A 20,747-nucleotide genomic window follows, 5' to 3' on the forward strand; every position below is an offset into this window, starting at 1 on the left:
GAAGCAGAATCAAACAACATCTCAATCTTGTACGAAAATGTTAAATAAAATTAGACTAAGAAAATCTTCGAATCAATCGTGCAAAATGCCATTTCGCAAAAGATGGAATTGAACGGCTCGGACACAGTATCACTCAAACAGGCATCACACCAATATCAAATAAAACAGATGCAATCGAAAAGTTATCATCACCTTCTAATCTCAAAAAATCATCACCTTCCAATCTCGATCTTTTATGGGATCAGTTCATCATCTGGGAAAATTTATCCCCAATTTATCGCAGTTGTGTTTTCCACTTAGACCTTTTTTTTTAAAAAAAAAACAAAAAATTCATTTGGACAGACGAACATGAAAAACATTTCAAGCTGATAAAACAGAAGATCGCTGAAGCAACGGAAAGTAAGCATTTGAAACCCGATCTAGAAACACGTAAAAAATGCGATGCTTCACGTAAAGGTTTGGGTTGCGCACTGGAGCAAAGAACTCCAAACGGTTGGCAAACCGTGGCTTTTGAATCACGATTTTGAAATTCTGTAGAAGATCGGTATAGCATTAATGAACTTGAACTATTGGGTGTTGTTTGGTCTATCAAACGCATCAAGTACTATCTTTATGGTAAGCCATTCACTGTAATTATTGATCATAGGGCTTTGCTATCAATCATGAAAAAAAGAGCTAACAAATCTTAAAATAGTCGACTAACACGTTGGGTCGATAGATTATTACCGTTTGATTTTACGATCGATCATCTACCCGGATCAAAAATGGGACTTGTTGATTATATCTCACCCAATCCACAGCATGAAGCTGTTAATAAATCCGCATATGTTGAGCAATTCATAGTAGCTATATTGGACGTGACAAAACTCAGTGCGAAACGATTTTTATTAAATGCGGAGAATTACACTGATTTTGCGGCGCGAAATCCGCTTCTAAAACATCCCCAAATACTCCGCATTCCAATAACAAAATTAGCAGTGAATTTGCACCTCGAAATCCAGAATATTCTGCAATGATAATAACAATACAATTGGCAAATTAGCACCAAACAATTTAAATTCCAATACTCAAATCGAGACAGCAAACATTTCACTCTCGCTTTTTGCCCAAAATCACTCCACAAATCAGTCGACAAATAATTTAAATAACTTTCAACGAATTGCCACTAAATTTCAAAAACTTATTAATGATTTCGAACTCGGACGACGAAACGCTCATACAAGTGAAGCATTCAACACCATCTAAAGTAAGGTTTGCGGAGGAAGCGGGCCCATCGACAGCTCCCGCAGTGCCAGCAACACCATCAACGCCAAATACAGACACCACTACAGTTACTTCGCCGTCGACTGATAATCTATATACGGACGCCTTCATTTTCTCATTTTCGAAAATATTCTTGAGCACCCTCATGGCAAGCCTCACCTCAAAAGACGCGATCCTCAAGGAGATCAGGGACTGTGTTCTCACAGAAAACGAGGAAAGATGCCGACAGATAAGCCCTTACATTCATAGTTTTTGGAAGGACCTTCATGTTAAAAATGAATGTGTATGCATTGACGACCTCATTGCCATACCCAATTCGATCAAAGATGCCTACAAGGAGTCAATACACGCAACACACCAAGGGAGTCGGGGAATGACGGATATGGCGACACATGCATGATGGCCGTACATGCATTGTGATATCATCACAAAAACGGCAAAGTGCAACCCCTGTTTCAAAATTGGTAAAAATTTGAAGTCTCTTATTGCCAGTAGCAAATGGGCACCCTTAAAATTATTCTATTTACCAAATTAAGAAATCCAAATTGATTTTGGCGAACCAATCTTTAATGAAAAGAATCAAGAAGTGTACTTCCTTGCATGTATTAATCGATTTTCTAAATTTCCGACTGCGGAGGTATTTGATAGAGCAAATGCAGATAATATTCTGAAATTTCTTCAAGAATATGTTTTGCTACAAGGAATACCTCGTTCTATTAGATTATATCAAGCGCGGTGCCAAACTGGCCAACAACTAAAAGCACTTTGTAATCAAAACAATAAACATTTCATTGAAGCTCCAATACAGGACCACATAGCAATTGGACTTAGAAAGGCTAAATCAGACAATCAAGAATCGTTTAGCTTGTATCAGAACGGCAGCGCGAAATCAATTTAATTTGAAAGCATCGATAAATTCTATCGTTTATCAACTACGTATATGCCGCCAAAAAGACGATAAATATATCGCCGTTTGAAGCGCATTTTGGCAGAAAAGCGAATACTCCATTAAGTAAAATTTCAACTGAGCTTGATCCTAGGATTCTCACATATAAACGTATTTTAAATAAATTTTCAGACATGGCGACACTCTGTTGGGAAGAGTTGATCTCGGAGGACACAGAAGCAAGAAGTGACATCGAACTCGAACAATGTAAGGACAGGCTAAGTAAAGACGCAGTCCTACGGAGCAACGGATCCTGATAAGGAATCTCGTGTAATTCCTCATCCAGATGTTGGTTGAGCAGTGCCGAGCAGCGGAGCGTCCAGCTGATTTACAAATGTATGCCAACGGGAGACCGAGAATACCGTCAGGAAAGATAACAGAAAACTTATTTGACCAAAATGCGAAAGAGGCGCGGAAAAAGTTAGGGGGCAATAAAAAGATGAAGCATCAGAAAATCGCAGATGACGTCAGCGCAGGTTCATCAATCCACTCAAACGTGACAGCAGCGTTGCGAGTACGAATGCCAGTTAAACCAAAGAAATCTTTGGTCCCCGCACCACAACAGCCACCAACTGAAAGTGTAACTGAATTTGTGCCACCAATGGAGCTTCCAATTACGTCTATCGTAATTTTGGAGCCACCAAAACGACCCAAGAGAAAAGCAGCAAATAAAACTACTGAATCTTTTCAACCAACACAGAAAAGAAAAAGATCCTCCCCGTCGATTACAGATTCTGACGAGTCCTTCGCTTCCAACTAAACATGTCCACTGACTACGTCATCATCTTCAGCAACTTCAAATCAAAAACGACGACAATTAATCAAGCAAACTCAAATACAAAATAAATCAATTGTTTCTACAATCCAGAAAACTCCAGCTTAAAATCAAAATGTTGAGTCTGAATATACAGTACGTCCTTGTTCACCGGTACAAACATACCAGACGCAATACTATATTTCCCCAAATTATGAAGGGCCAGAAACATCTATGACAGTTGACGAGGCAGAAAGGGTCTTTGAAAGCGAATCTGATTAAAAGCTTTTACAAACATTACAGTATTATTCATAGGAACCAGCAAATATGTTATTAATTTCTTGATATACTACTTCGTCGTTTATTTTTGTTGAGGGGGAAATGTGATATAGTATAATTTAGTATGGATGGGGCTATCGATTTGGGAGTACCAAATCCTTTTAATTTTAGTTATTTAATCCAGTTCAATTTCAATAATTTTTAGTTTCTATTTATAGACTTCCTGTTTGAAGATCAAATCTTCACCATTTCATGCGTGTTATATTTATTTACATATTTTTCTGAATAATTGTCTGTCCATGCTGTCTAGCTATTCGGTTTGCCGCAACTTGTACAATTTAGTATGATCAATTTGCTGATCTCATCTTAGTTTTACCATTCTTGTCGAATCTGAATTCAAGTTCAGTTGCATCTCTTTTAATACACAATTCGCTCTGCGATTTACTCAATTTCATAGTATTAGAATAAGCCTCATTTCGCCAGGCGAAATACCAGCTTGGAAATTAAAGCTAACTTCGTAGCGCTAATAGCTCTCATAAATAAAACTCAGAAAATCGAACTTTCAAAATACAAAATAAGTAGTAGTTTCGCTGTGCGAAGTAGTCATCAAATTTGCAAAGACAAAACTCTTAAATCGGCACCGCGGAATCATTCGGAATACAGTAACAAAAACTGTACGACAAAACATTAGTCAAAAAATTAGATTTCAATCAAAAGTTTTTTGCTAATCAAAGGCACGATTAAAAGAGATACTGAAAATATAAAAGTTTCTGACTTGACATCCACTGTAGGGCGAAGTTATTCACGTTAGTTTTTCTGGTTCGTTATGCATACTATGATATTAATAATAACGTTTTCGTAGAAAAATTTTGATCTTCGCATATTCGATATGCGTTAATTTTTTTGGGAACTGAACGAACGCTGATCAAGAAATAATTGTAGAAGGGAAGAATTAAGTACCCCTTTTTATTTGGCCGATATCTACTTGACGGCAAAAAGGCCAGGATTGGTCAGAAAAGAGTATAAGAAATGATTCAAATGATTCAAAAGTTTTTCTAGTTGCGATTATGCTTTATTTTACATGTCGATTGTTGTTTCCGAAATGGTTGGCATCAAACATATCTTGCGTTTGGAAAAAACAAATTTAATGACCAGCTATACTTTTACAGATGATATCACGTTCAATAAATTACATGCCTCATTTTATGAAATGTGAAAAATTGTGCTTAGCTTACAAATAAGAGTACCAGAGGAGTTCAACAATCCTTTTTAAATACAAACAATCCATCTGCTATCCGTAAACAATCCTTATGAAATCCAAAATAATATTCATTTTGTCTAAATATTTTGCACTCATTTTGTTTACAATTGAGTAAGTTCTTTATAAATAACCTAAAAAAACCAATAACTCTGTACCTTTTTTTCAAATTGCGCTAAACTTTGTTAAATTTTATTTGAGCAAAATGAATTCAGCTGGCGATCACTCCCCTCAGTTTTTTAGACTTTTAGAAAACAATCCGACATTTTCTTGCATTTGCTTTCAACCAATCTTTTTTTTTCGACTTTTGGACCAATGTCAGAGTACTAATTGTTTATAAAATTGATATTTTATCAAATTGTGCTCTGGTCTTTCTGATTTGTTCTTGCATCAGTTTGATACGATGAAATTGAGCAATTAAGTTTACAGAAAATAACCTTACAAATAAATAAATGCTAAATTCATTTTCGATTTATGAAATCTTGTATTTAAAAAATTGATAAGTCTCACTAACAACAGCACCGGTCTTCAAGGTAGTTTGACTTGCATTGCCGCGCCCGGAAAAAATAGATTTTAACTGCCTCCACTCTTTTTTGATTCTCCGTTTTAAAAAATTTATGTAACAACTGTCATCAGTTTTTTTAATTTAAAAATTGCCATAAAAACGGGAACGGGAATGATATAAAAACAGATTTCCAGGAACATCTCTCAGATAATGGTACAACAAAAATCCACTCGAAATTGCTCATTCCATAAAATACTGATTACTAAATTCAATTCTTTGCGATGTATATTTGCCACATCTATGAATGAACATTTCAAAAAAATAATTTTGATTCTTTGATTTAATTTGGAATCGTTGCTAATAAAGATCCAAATGCAAACGCAACAAAAAATTTTGTACGTTGCTTCACATACTGGCAATTAAGAATCTTTCTTTTTTTCGGCGATCAATACTTATCTCTCTCTATGAATTTTCACAGTTTAACAATTTCAAGATCTCAATATTTGTAGAAACTTTCAATACTCATTTAGAAATAACTGGTCGTGCAATTCAGGTTGGCTACCAAGACCTGAAAAAACGCAACCATGCTCTGAGTAATTAACATGGATTTGAAGAGGCTTATGGATGCATTTTTAACTGTTTTATATTGTTTTAAATTGATTTAAATGACAAAACGTAAACCAGAGTATAGATAAAGCTAACGCTTTCTCAATGGGAAATGTCAACCGGGAGCTTATTTTCAGAGTTAAAGAGAGTTGACCAGTTTTAAGTTTGTCAAAAATGTTTTTCTCTTAGGATGAGCAGTAATCTGGAGAATTTAACGAGCAATTTTTTTGCCTTGCTAGTTGGCTAACCGGGTTGAATAATTCCGCCCGTAAGATGTAAGAGTGGAGCTGCATTGGGATGATTTTTTTAGGACGAGCAAGATCAAAATCATTACATCTATCTGGGCTGCATTTGGCTGCCAAGGGTGGGCGTGATGTAGGAGTGACGGGGTAACTGATAACCTACTACCCCACATTTTCATTTATTGGTCTGGGAGTAATTTCTCTAAATTTCCCCATTGTAACCAGCGGCAATCGACTCTTAGGTTGATTTTTGGTCATGGGGAAACTCCTCAAACATCCTCCCATTGCAGCCGAATGCAGCACAGTCCTACACTCGTGCAACAAAATGGGAGGACTCTGGGGAGGACATTCGACCCAGTTAAATTACAAATTACGCTAAATTAGTTTGTTTTACAACAAGTAAAATAAAATTATATCCATGCGGTTCAATGTACTTGCCACAAAGCAATAATTCATATCAATCAAGCAAGAGTTTCAAAGCATCAAATGATTTCGTTTATTAATCATTATATAAATTTCTTCAAACTGTTTTCTTCAAGAAGAAAAACCTTTTAAAAAATTCCTCAAAGAACCTCCCATTACTGCCCATTGCAGCTCAATGCAACCCACTCGTTTATCATAGCTTTGTTCAGAAATGATTCATAAAATGTTTCCCACTGTTATACATCATTTTACCATGCCACACTAAAAACCCCCTTTCTTTTTTATCAATTTACCCCCCAAAGACAATTTACCGCCCCCCACTCTTACAACAAAATGGGAGGACTCTGAGGAGGACATTCGACCCGGTTTAATTACAAGTAACGCTAAATTAGTTTGTTTTACTACAAGTAAAATATAATTATATCCATGCGGTTCAATATACTTGCAAGAAAACAATAATCCATATCAATCAAGCAAAAGTTTAAAAACATCAATTAATTTCGTTTAATAATCATTATATAAATTTCTTCAAACTGTTTTCTTCCAGAAGAAAAAACTTTTAAAAACTTCCACGTTGAAATTTTAAAAAATTTTGCATGCGTAAGACAAACACATTCTTCAAGGTTTTCTAATATTTTCAATATTTTCTCATTAATTGCTATCCAAAGCCATTGTGGTAACCTATCTCATTTTTATGCCCCCTGACGAACAAATGAATGCATTCAAGAATTGTTTTGGAGGTTTTGTTTAATTTTGGATTGTTTTATTCGAGCGTTTGTTGAATAATCAAATATCAAAACAAGTTTGGCTTCACTGTGTCATTGATTTTTGTGACATTTTTTTATTACGGAATCATCTAGCGCAAATTTTCTATGTTTTAGCATATCGTTTTTGGTGTCACTTTTTCTGTCGATTAAAGCCTTGCAAATTTCTTCACATATTTGAAAAGCAGATTGCTCAAAACGTTCTGAATGAAAACACAGGTGATTTCAAAACAAGAATACGCGTGTTTAGAAAAAAAAATTGATCTCTTTAGAGTATATTGATTGTTTAGCATGCGAGGTGTCCATAAAACTTTTCTGTTGTATAAACCTCGATTTTGTAAGAAAAAGAAACGGAATCGGAACGGTTCTGCTTGCGTTAATAATATATTCCGTTTTTTTTTGTTTTCAAGTTAATCTGCGAACTGAATTTACTTTGCGTTGTGTTTATGCTATTTGAAAAATCGTTCATATATAAAAGGAATTGAGTGGCACTAAAACAGTTCCCTGTTGCACACTGCAATCTACAACTTTGGAATCAGAAAACAACTCAATGAGTTTTACTTTTTGCCTGCGGTTAGAAGAAACAAAAACAATTTTTGCTTTTGGGAAAACCCATGAAGCTCATTTTTTTTCGGGGAAATACTAAGTGATATGGAATTAAAAGTCTTTGCAAGACATAGGAGAAAAACAAGTTTCTTTGCTTCGGTCTTAATTAGAAGTAACTGTGTCAACTAGTTGTAAAACTGCTTTCGGTGCTGACTTTCATTTTGAAATTCGAGGAGCCTTTATTGATAGTTTTATGAATATCAATGAAATCTGTCCATTGGACTACGTTCTCTCTTTGCTATGAAAATAGATTATGTTTTTTGAAATGTGAAGGCCAACAAAAAAAATTGATTTCATAATTAAGTACAGAAACTTAAATTCTATTTAAGGCACCATGTTTCGTCTGACTTTTATATCCGCAAATAAATCTCTAAGCGCCTGTCACTTATGTTTGATCTTGAAGCCATTACTAAAGTCAAGTCTGATTACAGGTAATGCCAGTCTGCATGGGCCTAATCATTGTTAATTTTTGTCTGGATGGATCTGATTATGACTGATTTCTGTCTGGATGGCCTGAATGTCAATGCACACTTTAAGACTGGGTTTCTTAAGCTCCAAATTATCAGTTACTGGATCAGTAAAGGATAGCGTTCTCTGAAATGATGGGGAATTGTTAATTTTTAAATCCAATTTTCATATTACTTTTATATCTAAATGTCGCTGAACCTTTTCGTAATTTCCTCAGGCTCTCATCCCCCCGCCCCCCAAGTTCAGCTCATCCTTACAAATTAATTAATACGGTACGTGATCTTTCGAGTGGTTGCAATAATTTGATAATATGCACTCACAAAATGGGGAAGGGCTGGGAGAGGGGGGGTGGGATGGAAAAGATCCCTGTATCGTATTATGCGTACTCATTATATAAATTATTCTCATAAACAATTTCCTCCTTTCTGCAAATATGGAAAATTATTTTGTAAGTTGATGGGTTTCCACCCACGCTCATTTTAATATGACCAAAATCCCCCGGGTGCAAATCTTCAGCCAGTTCATCAGTTGTCTTCACTTCCAGGTAAACTTTTTCCAGCGCAAATTCTTCGCTAGGACACGCGGTCGATTCGTCGTATTCTGCGTTGAAATATGGATCTGCAAAAATGTAATAGTCCCCAATGGGAAACGAACCCTCTCCAGCCTTCCGAGTGAAAACTTCATTCTTTTCATTCAACAATTTTGCCACATTTTCGTCCATTCTTGCTTTCATTTTTTTCTGATGTTGTTGCGTTTCGTTGATCTTTCGGTGAACTCGATCTGATAAACTTTCGGTCAATTGGGTAACTTTTTCCTCAAGTTCTGTCAAATTTGAGTTGAATTCTTCGTTTACGATTTCGGGAAAAACTTTTACAATGTCAAAGTTATTTGTAATAGGCTCAACTGTTAAAGGTATGCTATGCACTGCTTGATAGTCTCGAATTTGAAGTTCAACAGTTTTGATATTCAAAGATGCTTCGAAACTGTTTGTGTTTATTCTGTACAATTTCATGGGGCGGATTGTGAACTTTTCCCCGTTCCAGCCCATCTCCCAGTTATGTTCATCTAAGCTGTCTCTGATCTTATCCGTTTCCCGTTTCTGTAAAAGAATGTTTTTTTTAACGTAAACCCTCGACTACCCCCCCCCCCCCCCCCCCCCCCCCTCCCCCAGCCCGCCACGTCCCTTTATATCGGAAGTGTGAACAAAAAAAACTCGGGCAGGGAGAAAAAGACTGAATTTATAGTAGATTTCAGATTTCTCCACAGCCAGATGGAATCTTAAGATAAAACAGGTACCTGTGATCTTCTGATCTTCGTTTTGGATATTCCTAGTTTGCCAGACGCACCAAAACCCTCAACAATAGCACCCATTCCAAAATTGAACCCAATCGTCTTTTCCTTCCGCTCCTTCTCGTAATCTTGTGTATTGACGACGTCCTTCGCGTATTCTTTGGTCATATAACTAGTCAGTTTATCTGGTCGTGACCAATCGTCGTCCCAAAATACCTGTGACGTCATCAAATCGCAACAAGCAGATTCTTCCCAGTTAAACTAATCTAATCATGTCTTCGATATTATTTTGATCGATGGTACAATTTTGCGAGACCCTGTCCTTTGTTTCAATAGTTTATGTATTATACGAAGATCTTAAAATGCATGCAAGAATTTTTAAACCAAATTTAGCTCGCAACAAGATCTCGTTAATGACATTGCAGGTTTTTTTATGGAATGTTGCACGCAGTGTCACGATTCTATATTTCTCGTTTCAGTGTGCCATGGTGATTTTTGAAAAAGCACTGCAAAATTCCAACTTCCAGATACAAGAACTCCAACTTCGAAATCTTACAAAATTTCGATGGTTCTAAGGCTTTCATGCCTACTACATTGCTCGAAACAGATATGTAGCGGCATAAAAAGAAGATCAAGAAACATAAATTACGTCAGGAATGTGATGACCTTGTAAATTGATTACCATCTTGAAAGGACAGGAGTTTCATCATATTCTCAGTTTAGAAAACCGACCCACCAAAATCTTGTTCAGGAATCGAAGACAATTATCGGTGTGTTTAGTTTTTAAACGTAAGGAACCGTCAAAATGTTTGGTTTTTAAGCGTGAAAAACCCCTGATATGTTAGGTTTTAAACGTAAACAAGGCGGCTCGGTAATGTGCGATGGCACATAAGGTTCCGACCCCGCCCATCCACAATTTTGGCATAATTGTCTACCAAATGAGGAACAGATAGAAAAACCCAAAAATTATTTTTTGCGAATCCCAAAAAAGCCCAAGTCTTTTTCAAAAAATTCTGTATGAACGATAAGATAGACTCCAAAGCAAATAACTCAGTGGAGTAAAAATTGATGCATTAGATTGCTGTTATATGTCAATATTAAGAAAGCGAGTCAAGACGAACAGCAAAATCAAACAACAACAAACATTAGTTACATCAAAAAATTTATGTCCCTCTTAAAAACTAAATTTAATAGAAAGTCAACATACCGTCAGATAAAATTAAAACTAAACAAAAATTACATATAAATCACCAGAAAACATATGCGACCAGTCCATAAAAAGGTTTGGTAACAATTATACAAAAAAGAACAAAAACAGTAAAGTAAAAAAAATTAACTTATTTTTTTGAAACAGTTAACTTCAAAGTAATAAATACCATCAGGAATCAATTAGTATTACCACAAATTTACGATTAACACTGCTCCTATAGAAGGGCATTAGAACCTGTCCTTGTTCATTTTTTAAAGCGGCTAAAAAGAACAACAAAGAAAAACAAAATTTCAATTGAAACTTGCCAGAAAACGCTGTCAAAACCGTGAAGCCAGATTTTGGCACTCAAAATATATTTGATTGTGCCTTCTTCAAACAGCTATAATGTAGTACGTGGCCATTCAATTGTAAGACTAGGTAACAAGTAGACAAAAAAGCGAAGTGCTAAAGTATGTAATACTTTTAATTTCTTTTTCGAAACAAAATTACATTAAATGTCATGAAAGGCATTAATTGCAAAAACAGCTATTTAATTAGGGTCGTTTATTCATGAAAAGGAAGCCCTCAAGACCTGTAATTATCCAGAATATTTCTTGCATCTACAAAAAGAACGTCAATTATGACAAAATCAAATTAATTTAATTTTTTTTGTCAAAAACCGGTGTCGAAGCCAGTAAGGTCATAACAAATTCTTTAAAAAAAGATTTTGGGACACCAATCCGTTTTGTTCCCTTGACACCCATAATGTCATTTTTGACCAGTAATTAACTAACGAGATTAGGTAACAATAAGAAACATAAAAAGAACAAAATTGCGAAGTTAAAAAGTTTTTTTTTTTTAATTTTGGAAAACGATTGTTTTCAAAGTCATGAAAACCATCTGCTATCAACTAATATCAGAATATTGGTTCTTCTATTCTTCCGTGAAAAGCCAATGAAAGCTATCACTCTACAGGAAATTTCATACGACCGAAACGACAAAGTATAAATGACAGTTACAGACAAAATTAAAAAATTCAATTGATTTCTTCAAGAAAGAGCCGTCGAGGCCGTTAAAACGATGATGTATATCTTTCAAGATTTTCATATCTTCAATTGTGTTTTATTCGCAACGCTAATAAGGTGACATGGTACTGTCAATAATGTGATAATGTGACAAAATTAGGAAACGTGAAAAACTGGCAAATATCAAAGCAAACAAAATTCTGAAATCTTGTAGTATCAAAGCCAGAAAACAATAACTTCAGGCTTAAAACTGCAACCGAGAATAAATGTTAACTCAGTAGAAAGAAGAAGCAGGCTTTCTTTGCTGACACTAAGCTGGAAGTTGAGCAAATTAAGAAAAAAGTAGAGGAAAAGTTAATTAAGCCATTATTATTGAAAAGTCAATTATTTTTAAAAAAAGAAACGACAATAAACTTTCAATTAAAAAACTAAATGCATTAGCTTGGAGGTGCTTAGCAAGCGAATTGGTTGGACCTATCACTCCTGAGCTTTGATTTGATATGTTCTGTTCTTTATTATTAAAAAAAAAGTCTTTTTTTTTTTAAAAAAAGACCGACTGATTACAACCCGATTTCTTTTGGATTGTAACAGTCCAAGAATGGCCCAAAACTAGCCCTGCTAATATTTATTGTCCATTAGGAACAATTGATTTTTCGAATGTTGTAGATATAGATAATTTGTTAGTTGAAAACTCAAAATAAGTTCTGCATTTTTGATAATCAGCGAGTAAAGTTAGCAAAAAACGGCAAAGTTTTAACTACAGTGCACTCTCAGCGGACTCTGAAGTAGAAATAGCCCCCCTCTGAGTCTACAAAGATTGTATGAGTGTTGTTTGGGGGTGTACTGTCGGCAAATTTAATCAAAGTGGACTAAAGTAGCTTATTTCGTGCTGTTTTTGATGAAAAAGGCTAAATTTTGAAATGTTTATCCAGATTTTTTGACCAAAAAAATTAAATCAAAACAATCAACAATGCTTGTTCGTCTTCAAAAATGAAATCAACGACACTATTTTTAAAAATTATAACAAATTTTACCAAACTTGACGAAAATTTAGGCAAAAATTCCGGAAAATGTGAATAAAAACGTGAATTACCTCTTCTTTTCTCAGAAGTTTAAACCTCGATAACTCCCTGTAGAAAACGAAAATTAAAAAAATCTTTTTAATTCCATATTCTACTCTGGACGAGCTTTCTAATGATACCAGTCTCAACTCTCTACGATGAATATATCGAGCGGCGAAAATTCACGGAACAAAAAAAAACCCAGTTGAGTATATAGTTCCTCCCCCCTCAAGAGGGTTGAAACAAAAAGGGTGTCGGTATGTTTGGTTCCTTATATTCAGTATGTATAGTTTCAGACGGAAGAAACTGCCAGTTTGGTCGGCTTCAAACCTCGGGAAATCATGGGAAAGTGACCTATGGGATCTATTTTGTTTCTCTCCTCCTCCTCTTCGGTGTTTTTATTCCCCCAGTTACAATTTAAGAGTTGCTATATAGCAAGTTATTTGGTAAAAAAAGCATTGCCCTTCGGGGGCATAAAAGATAAATAGCCACTAAGTTGGGGGGCGAAGAGGATAGATCCCATTTGGGAACTTGATTTCCCATTATCACAACAAAACTCAGTCAGTGTGATTTAATGAGCTGAACCCCCATCAATGTTCAACAATCATGATAAGTTTTAAACTTGAAATAGGAACAAAACAATAGTATTTTTTCAACTAGTTTTATAATGATTTAAAGAAGAAAGACGCTCAAACTCCACCTTTTTGAAGTAATTGTGCTCCAGTTTTACGTTTGAAACTCCTGTGATTAAAAACTTAATATAACAATTGAGTACAGTATAAATAAAACTCAAAATTTGTATGAAAAAATCGGAAGTTTTCTTACATTTAAAACCGATTATACCGAATCCAAGAAATCAAACATACGACATTTACGAGACCAAACATACCGACGATTTTAAATGTTTGAATACCAACATGCCGAAACTGAGCAACCCGACATAACAAATCTAAGAGACCAAAACGAAGGACGATTTCTTACGTTGGAAACCAGTTATACCAAAAAAAAACCAAATATACCAGCAATTGTCTTACGTTTACAACCAAACAACTGATCATTCGGAATCCAGGAGATTTAAAATACTGACAATTTCTCAAGTTTGAAACCGAACATACCGAAAACCAAACATACCGACAATTTCTTAAGTGGAAAGCCAAAAATTTTGGTAATTCCTCTTGACTAAGGAGCGTTTTGTTTTCGTAAATTTCTATAAAAACAACACGTAAGATTACGAGGGCCGAAATGAAAAATCTATGGTTTTAAGAACAAGCGTGCCAAATTAGTTTTTGATTAACTCTTAATTGACATCATACACTAATCGCTTTTTTTTCACTTCAAACTTACGACAAATACTCCCGTTTACTATATATGACACTTCAACGCTTAAGAAGACACCCACGCATTATTGTCATCATCAATAATAATTTTCAGAATACTTCAGTTCATTTGATTTAGAAACATGAAGAAATCGCCGTTTTTATTAATCGAAACAACGAAACTCTAAATGACTCAATTAGGAAGATGTTTTTTTCTCTCAATAGATGTAAAGAGGATTCTAGGACTCTTGATGAAACAGCAGAAAAAACTGGAAAACAGAAACCAAAACAACATAAAAAACTGCTCTCACTTGTTGTTGAACAGTTGTTCTTTTTCTATAAAAAAAACTGGGATACCATGAAACTGGGATTATTTTATGTTGTTCTCAAGTTTATTCATCCTCAGTTATTTTTTTCTACAGTGAGGCTTATACAATCAATTGTTTAGTTTTTTCAAATGAAGGCACTCAAAACACATAGATGAAATCAAAAAGCGTCCTCTTTTTTAGGCCGTTAATGGGTTTATTATTGCCTATTAGAGTTATCCTAAAAAATTTGATAAAATCTAACATGTCAACGGACGGTTTTATAACAAATCTCTGCCATGCCAGTTTTTCAGAATTTCGTATTATCCTGCTCACAGAGCTAGATTCTTAAAAAACATGTTCGTGTTTCAAGGAAAGTTTTGTGACTATGCTAAAGTTACTTTGAAATTCCAGATTTTCTATGACGATTCATCAAAATCATCTACGCGGCCCATGCGTGAAGAATAACACAGAAAGGTTGAGTAGCATTCAGTCCACAATTATTGTTATTGGGAGGGGGATTTCATTTTTCTACCAGAACCCCGCCCCCCAGGAAAAAAAATATAAATTTATCCCAGCCGAAAAACGGTTATTGCAAAAGGGCACCTATGCCTAAAAATGCTCGCATCGCTCAATTGTCATGGGGGAAATGCCTCCCCCCCCCCCCCCCCCCCTGTTATAATAACGGCAAAATTACAATTACTATCTTAACAAAGTTTAATGTTGCTGTTGCCATTTATGATATAGTGCCTGGTTCCATTTCGTTTCATCAAATGTCTCGCTACCTTCTTCAGTTGATTTGAAGAAATTGTCGAGAACATTTGTCAAACTGACCTCATCTCCAGTTGCAACATAACCTGCCTCTGTTTCAACACTGGCCACTACATTCGTCACTGTTTCAGAAGTTAGTCTTTGCACGTCTTTAATTCGGAATTCGTTGTTGCCTCCTTATTAAAAGAACAGCTTCCCAATTTGGGGTACCAGAAAAATCAAGTATGTCCGAACTGTTTGTGACGAAAAACTGCCAATTTCCAGAAATTTACAGAAGGAAATTGTTAATGTCTAGAGCATAGTGCGTTTGCCAGATTTTCGTGATTTTGTGCTCCGAAATGCGTCCTCTTTTCGGTTTTTGTGTATTAAATTCAATTATGTATATTTGAAATTGTTAATTTTTGAACAAACGGCGCCCCCGTTTGTTCAAAAATCTTAGCTCTGGACATACTTGATTTTGGCCTAAGAAGAACTCTTCAAAAACAAAAAACCCCATAAAACCACTTTGCTACGACGTACTTCTCTTGCAATGAAAAAAGAAGTGCATAATGAATAATATCCCAACGGTAACGCCTTCTAAAAGTTAATCAACTACTCGGCTCAATCGCAATTTGATAACTTCTGAATGTCGACAGCAACCAGTCCATGTCAATGTCCAGACCATCAGAGACCTAGGTCCAGACGTTCGTGCGTTCAGAAATATTCGTGCGTTAAAAAATGTCTATGTCCAAACTTTTGTGCTTTCAAAAACATTTTCGTAAAATCAAAAATAGTGAAGTTTGATCGGGTCATGGAGTTCTGCAAACTGAACCAAACTTGGAATGAATGATCCCCATTGCACGAAAAAAAATTAATATAAGAACAAGCGCTGATGAAACAAGCGTTCAAAAATGTCTATGTCCAAACTTTTGTGCTTTCAAAAACATTTTCGTAAAATCAAAATTAGTGAAGTTTGATCGGGTCATGGAGTTCTGCAAACTGAACCAAACTTGGAATGAATGATCCCCATTGCACGAAAAAAAATTAATATAAGAACAAGCGCTGATGAAACAAGCGTTCAAAAATGTCTATGTCCAAACTTTTGTGCTTTCAAAAACATTTTCGTAAAATCAAAAATAGTGAAGTTTGGTCGGGTCATGGAGTTCTGCAAACTGAACCAAACTTGGAATGAATGATCCCCATTGCACGAAAAAAATTAATATAAGAACAAGCGCTGATGAAACAAGCGTTCAAAAATGTCTATGTCCAAACTTTTGTGCTTTCAAAAACATTTTCTTAAAATCAAAAATAGTGAAGTTTGATCGGGTCATGGAGTTCTGCAAACTGAACCAAACTTGGAATGAATGATCCCCATTGCACGAAAAAAAATTAATAAAAGAACAAGCGCTGATGAAACAAGCGTTCAAAAATGTCTATGTCCAAACTTTTGTGCTTTCAAAAATATTTTCGTAAAATCAAAAATAGTGAAGTTTGATCGGGTCATGGAGTTCTGCAAACTGAACCAAACTTGGAATGAATGATCCTCATTGCACGAAAAAAAAAATTAATATAAGAACAAGCGCTGATGAAACAAGCGTTCAAAAATGTCTATTTCCAAACTTTTGTGCTTTCAAAAACATTTTCGTAAAATCAAAAATAGCGAAGTTTGATCGGGTCATGGAGTTCTGCAAACTGAACCAAACTTGGAATGAATGATCCCCATTGCACAAAAAAAATTAATATAAGAACAAGCGCTGATGAAACAAGCGTTCAAAAATGTCTATTTCCAAACTTTTGTGCTTTCAAAAACATTTTCGTAAAATCAAAAATAGCGAAGTTTGATCGGGTCATGGAGTTCTGCAAACTGAACCAAACTTGGAATGAATGATCCCCATTGCACAAAAAAAATTAATATAAGAACAAGCGCTGATGAAACAAGCGTTCAAAAATGTCTATGTCCAAACTTTTGTGCTTTCAAAAACATTTTCGTAAAATCAAAAATAGTGAAGTTTGATCGGGTCATGGAGTTCTGCAAACTGAACCAAACTTGGAATGAATGATCCCCATTGCACGAAAAAAAAATTAATATAAGAACAAGCGCTGATGAAACAAGCGTTCAAAAATGTCTATGTCCAAACTTTTGTGCTTTCAAAAACATTTTCGTAAAATCAAAAATAGTGAAGTTTGATCGGGTCATGGAGTTCTGCAAACTGAACCAAACTTGGAATGAATGATCCTCATTGCACGAAAAAAAAAATTAATATAAGAACAAGCGCTGATGAAACAAGCGTTCAAAAATGTCTATTTCCAAACTTTTGTGCTTTCAAAAACATTTTCGTAAAATCAAAAATAGCGAAGTTTGATCGGGTCATGGAGTTCTGCAAACTGAACCAAACTTGGAATGAATGATCCCCATTGCACAAAAAAAATTAATATAAGAACAAGCGCTGATGAAACAAGCGTTCAAAAATGTCTATGTCCAAACTTTTGTGCTTTCAAAAACATTTTCGTAAAATCAAAAATAGTGAAGTTTGATCGGGTCATGGAGTTCTGCAAACTGAACCAAACTTGGAATGAATGATCCCCATTGCACGAAAAAAAAATTAATATAAGAACAAGCGCTGATGAAACAAGCGTTCAAAAATGTCTATGTCCAAACTTTTGTGCTTTCAAAAACATTTTCGTAAAATCAAAAATAGTGAAGTTTGATCGGGTCATGGAGTTCTGCAAACTGAACCAAACTTGGAATGAATGATCCCCATTGCACGAAAAAAAATTAATTTAAGAACAAGCGCTGATGAAACAAGCGTTCAAAAATGTCTATGTCCAAACTTTTGTGCTTTCAAAAACATTTTCGTAAAATCAAAAATAGTGAAGTTTGATCGGGTCATGGAGTTCTGCAAACTGAACCAAACTTGGAATGAATGATCCCCATTGCACGAAAAAAATTAATTTAAGCACAAGCGCTGATGAAACAAGCGTTCAAAAATGTCTATGTCCAAACTTTTGTGCTTTCAAAAACATTTTCGTAAAATCGAAAATAGTGAAGTTTGATCGGGTCATGGAGTTCTGCAAACTGAACCAAACTTGGAATGAATGATCCCCATTGCACGAAAAAAAATTAATATAAGAACAAGCGCTGATGAAACAAGCGTTCAAAAATGTCTATGTCCAAACTTTTGTGCTTTCAAAAACATTTTCGTAAAATCAAAAATAGTGAAGTTTGATCGGGTCATGGAGTTCTGCAAACTGAACCAAACTTGGAATGAATGATCCCCATTGCACAAAAAAAATTAATATAAGAACAAGCGCTGATGAAACAAGCGTTCAAAAATGTCTATGTCCAAACTTTTGTGCTTTCAAAAACATTTTCGTAAAATCAAAAATAGTGAAGTTTGATCGGGTCATGGAGTTCTGCAAACTGAACCAAACTTGGAATGAATGATCCCCATTGCACAAAAAAAAATTAATATAAGAACAAGCGCTGATGAAACAAGCGTTCAAAAATGTCTATGTCCAAACTTTTGTGCTTTCAAAAACATTTTCGTAAAATCAAAAATAGTGAAGTTTGATCGGGTCATGGAGTTCTGCAAACTGAACCAAACTTGGAATGAATGATCCCCATTGCACGAAAAAAAATTAATTTAAGCACAAGCGCTGATGAAACAAGCGTTCAAAAATGTCTATGTCCAAACTTTTGTGCTTTCAAAAACATTTTCGTAAAATCAAAAATAGTGAAGTTTGATCGGGTCATGGAGTTCTGCAAACTGAACCAAACTTGGAATGAATGATCCCCATTGCACGAAAAAAAAATTAATATAAGAACAAGCGCTGATGAAACAAGCGTTCAAAAATGTCTATGTCCAAACTTTTGTGCTTTCAAAAACATTTTCGTAAAATCAAAAATAGTGAAGTTTGATCGGGTCATGGAGTTCTGCAAACTGAACCAAACTTGGAATGAATGATCCCCATTGCACGAAAAAAAATTAATTTAAGAACAAGCGCTGATGAAACAAGCGTTCAAAAATGTCTATGTCCAAACTTTTGTGCTTTCAAAAACATTTTCGTAAAATCAAAAATAGTGAAGTTTGATCGGGTCATGGAGTTCTGCAAACTGAACCAAACTTGGAATGAATGATCCCCATTGCACGAAAAAAATTAATTTAAGCACAAGCGCTGATGAAACAAGCGTTCAAAAATGTCTATGTCCAAACTTTTGTGCTTTCAAAAACATTTTCGTAAAATCAAAAATAGTGAAGTTTGATCGGGTCATGGAGTTCTGCAAACTGAACCAAACTTGGAATGAATGATCCCCATTGCACGAAAAAAAATTAATATAAGAACAAGCGCTGATGAAACAAGCGTTCAAAAATGTCTATGTCCAAACTTTTGTGCTTTCAAAAACATTTTCGTAAAATCAAAAATAGTGAAGTTTGATCGGGTCATGGAGTTCTGCAAACTGAACCAAACTTGGAATGAATGATCCCCATTGCACGAAAAAAAATTAATATAAGAACAAGCGCTGATGAAACAAGCGTTCAAAAATGTCTATGTCCAAACTTTTGTGCTTTCAAAAACATTTTCGTAAAATCAAAAATAGTGAAGTTTGATCGGGTCATGGAGTTCTGCAAACTGAACCAAACTTGGAATGAATGATCCCCATTGCACGAAAAAAAATTAATATAAGAACAAGCGCTGATGAAACAAGCGTTCAAAAATGTCTATGTCCAAACTTTTGTGCTTTCAAAAACATTTTCGTAAAATCAAAAATAGTGAAGTTTGATCGGGTCATGGAGTTCTGCAAACTGAACCAAACTTGGAATGAATGATCCCCATTGCACGAAAAAAAATTAATTTAAGCACAAGCGCTGATGAAACAAGCGTTCAAAAATGTCTATGTCCAAACTTTTGTGCTTTCAAAAACATTTTCGTAAAATCAAAAATAGTGAAGTTTGATCGGGTCATGGAGTTCTGCAAACTGAACCAAACTTGGAATGAATGATCTACATTGCACGAAAAAAAATTAATATAAGAACAAGCGCTGATGAAACAAGCGTTCAAAAATGTCTATGTCCAAACTTTTGTGCTTTCAAAAACATTTTCGTAAAATCAAAAATAGTGAAGTTTGATCGGGTCATGGAGTTCTGCAAACTGAACCAAACTTGGAATGAATGATCCCCATTGCACGAAAAAAAATTAATTTAAGAACAAGCGCTGATGAAACAAGCGTTCAAAAATGTCTATGTCCAAACTTTTGTGCTTTCAAAAACATTTTCGTAAAATCAAAAATAGTGAAGTTTGATCGGGTCATGGAGTTCTGCAAACTGAACCAAACTTGGAATGAATGATCCCCATTGCACGAAAAAAAATTAATTTAAGCACAAGCGCTGATGAAACAAGCGTTCAAAAATGTCTATGTCCAAACTTTTGTGCTTTCAAAAACATTTTCGTAAAATCAAAAATAGTGAAGTTTGATCGGGTCATGGAGTTCTGCAAACTGAACCAAACTTGGAATGAATGATCCCCATTGCACGAAAAAAAATTAATATAAGAACAAGCGCTGATGAAACAAGCGTTCAAAAATGTCTATGTCCAAACTTTTGTGCTTTCAAAAACATTTTCGTAAAATCAAAAATAGTGAAGTTTGATCGGGTCATGGAGTTCTGCAAACTGAACCAAACTTGGAATGAATGATCC

Source organism: Convolutriloba macropyga, chromosome 14, assembly GCF_964194025.1.
Source record: "Convolutriloba macropyga chromosome 14, txConMacr16.3, whole genome shotgun sequence".
Classification (NCBI taxonomy): Eukaryota; Metazoa; Xenacoelomorpha; order Acoela; family Convolutidae; genus Convolutriloba; species Convolutriloba macropyga.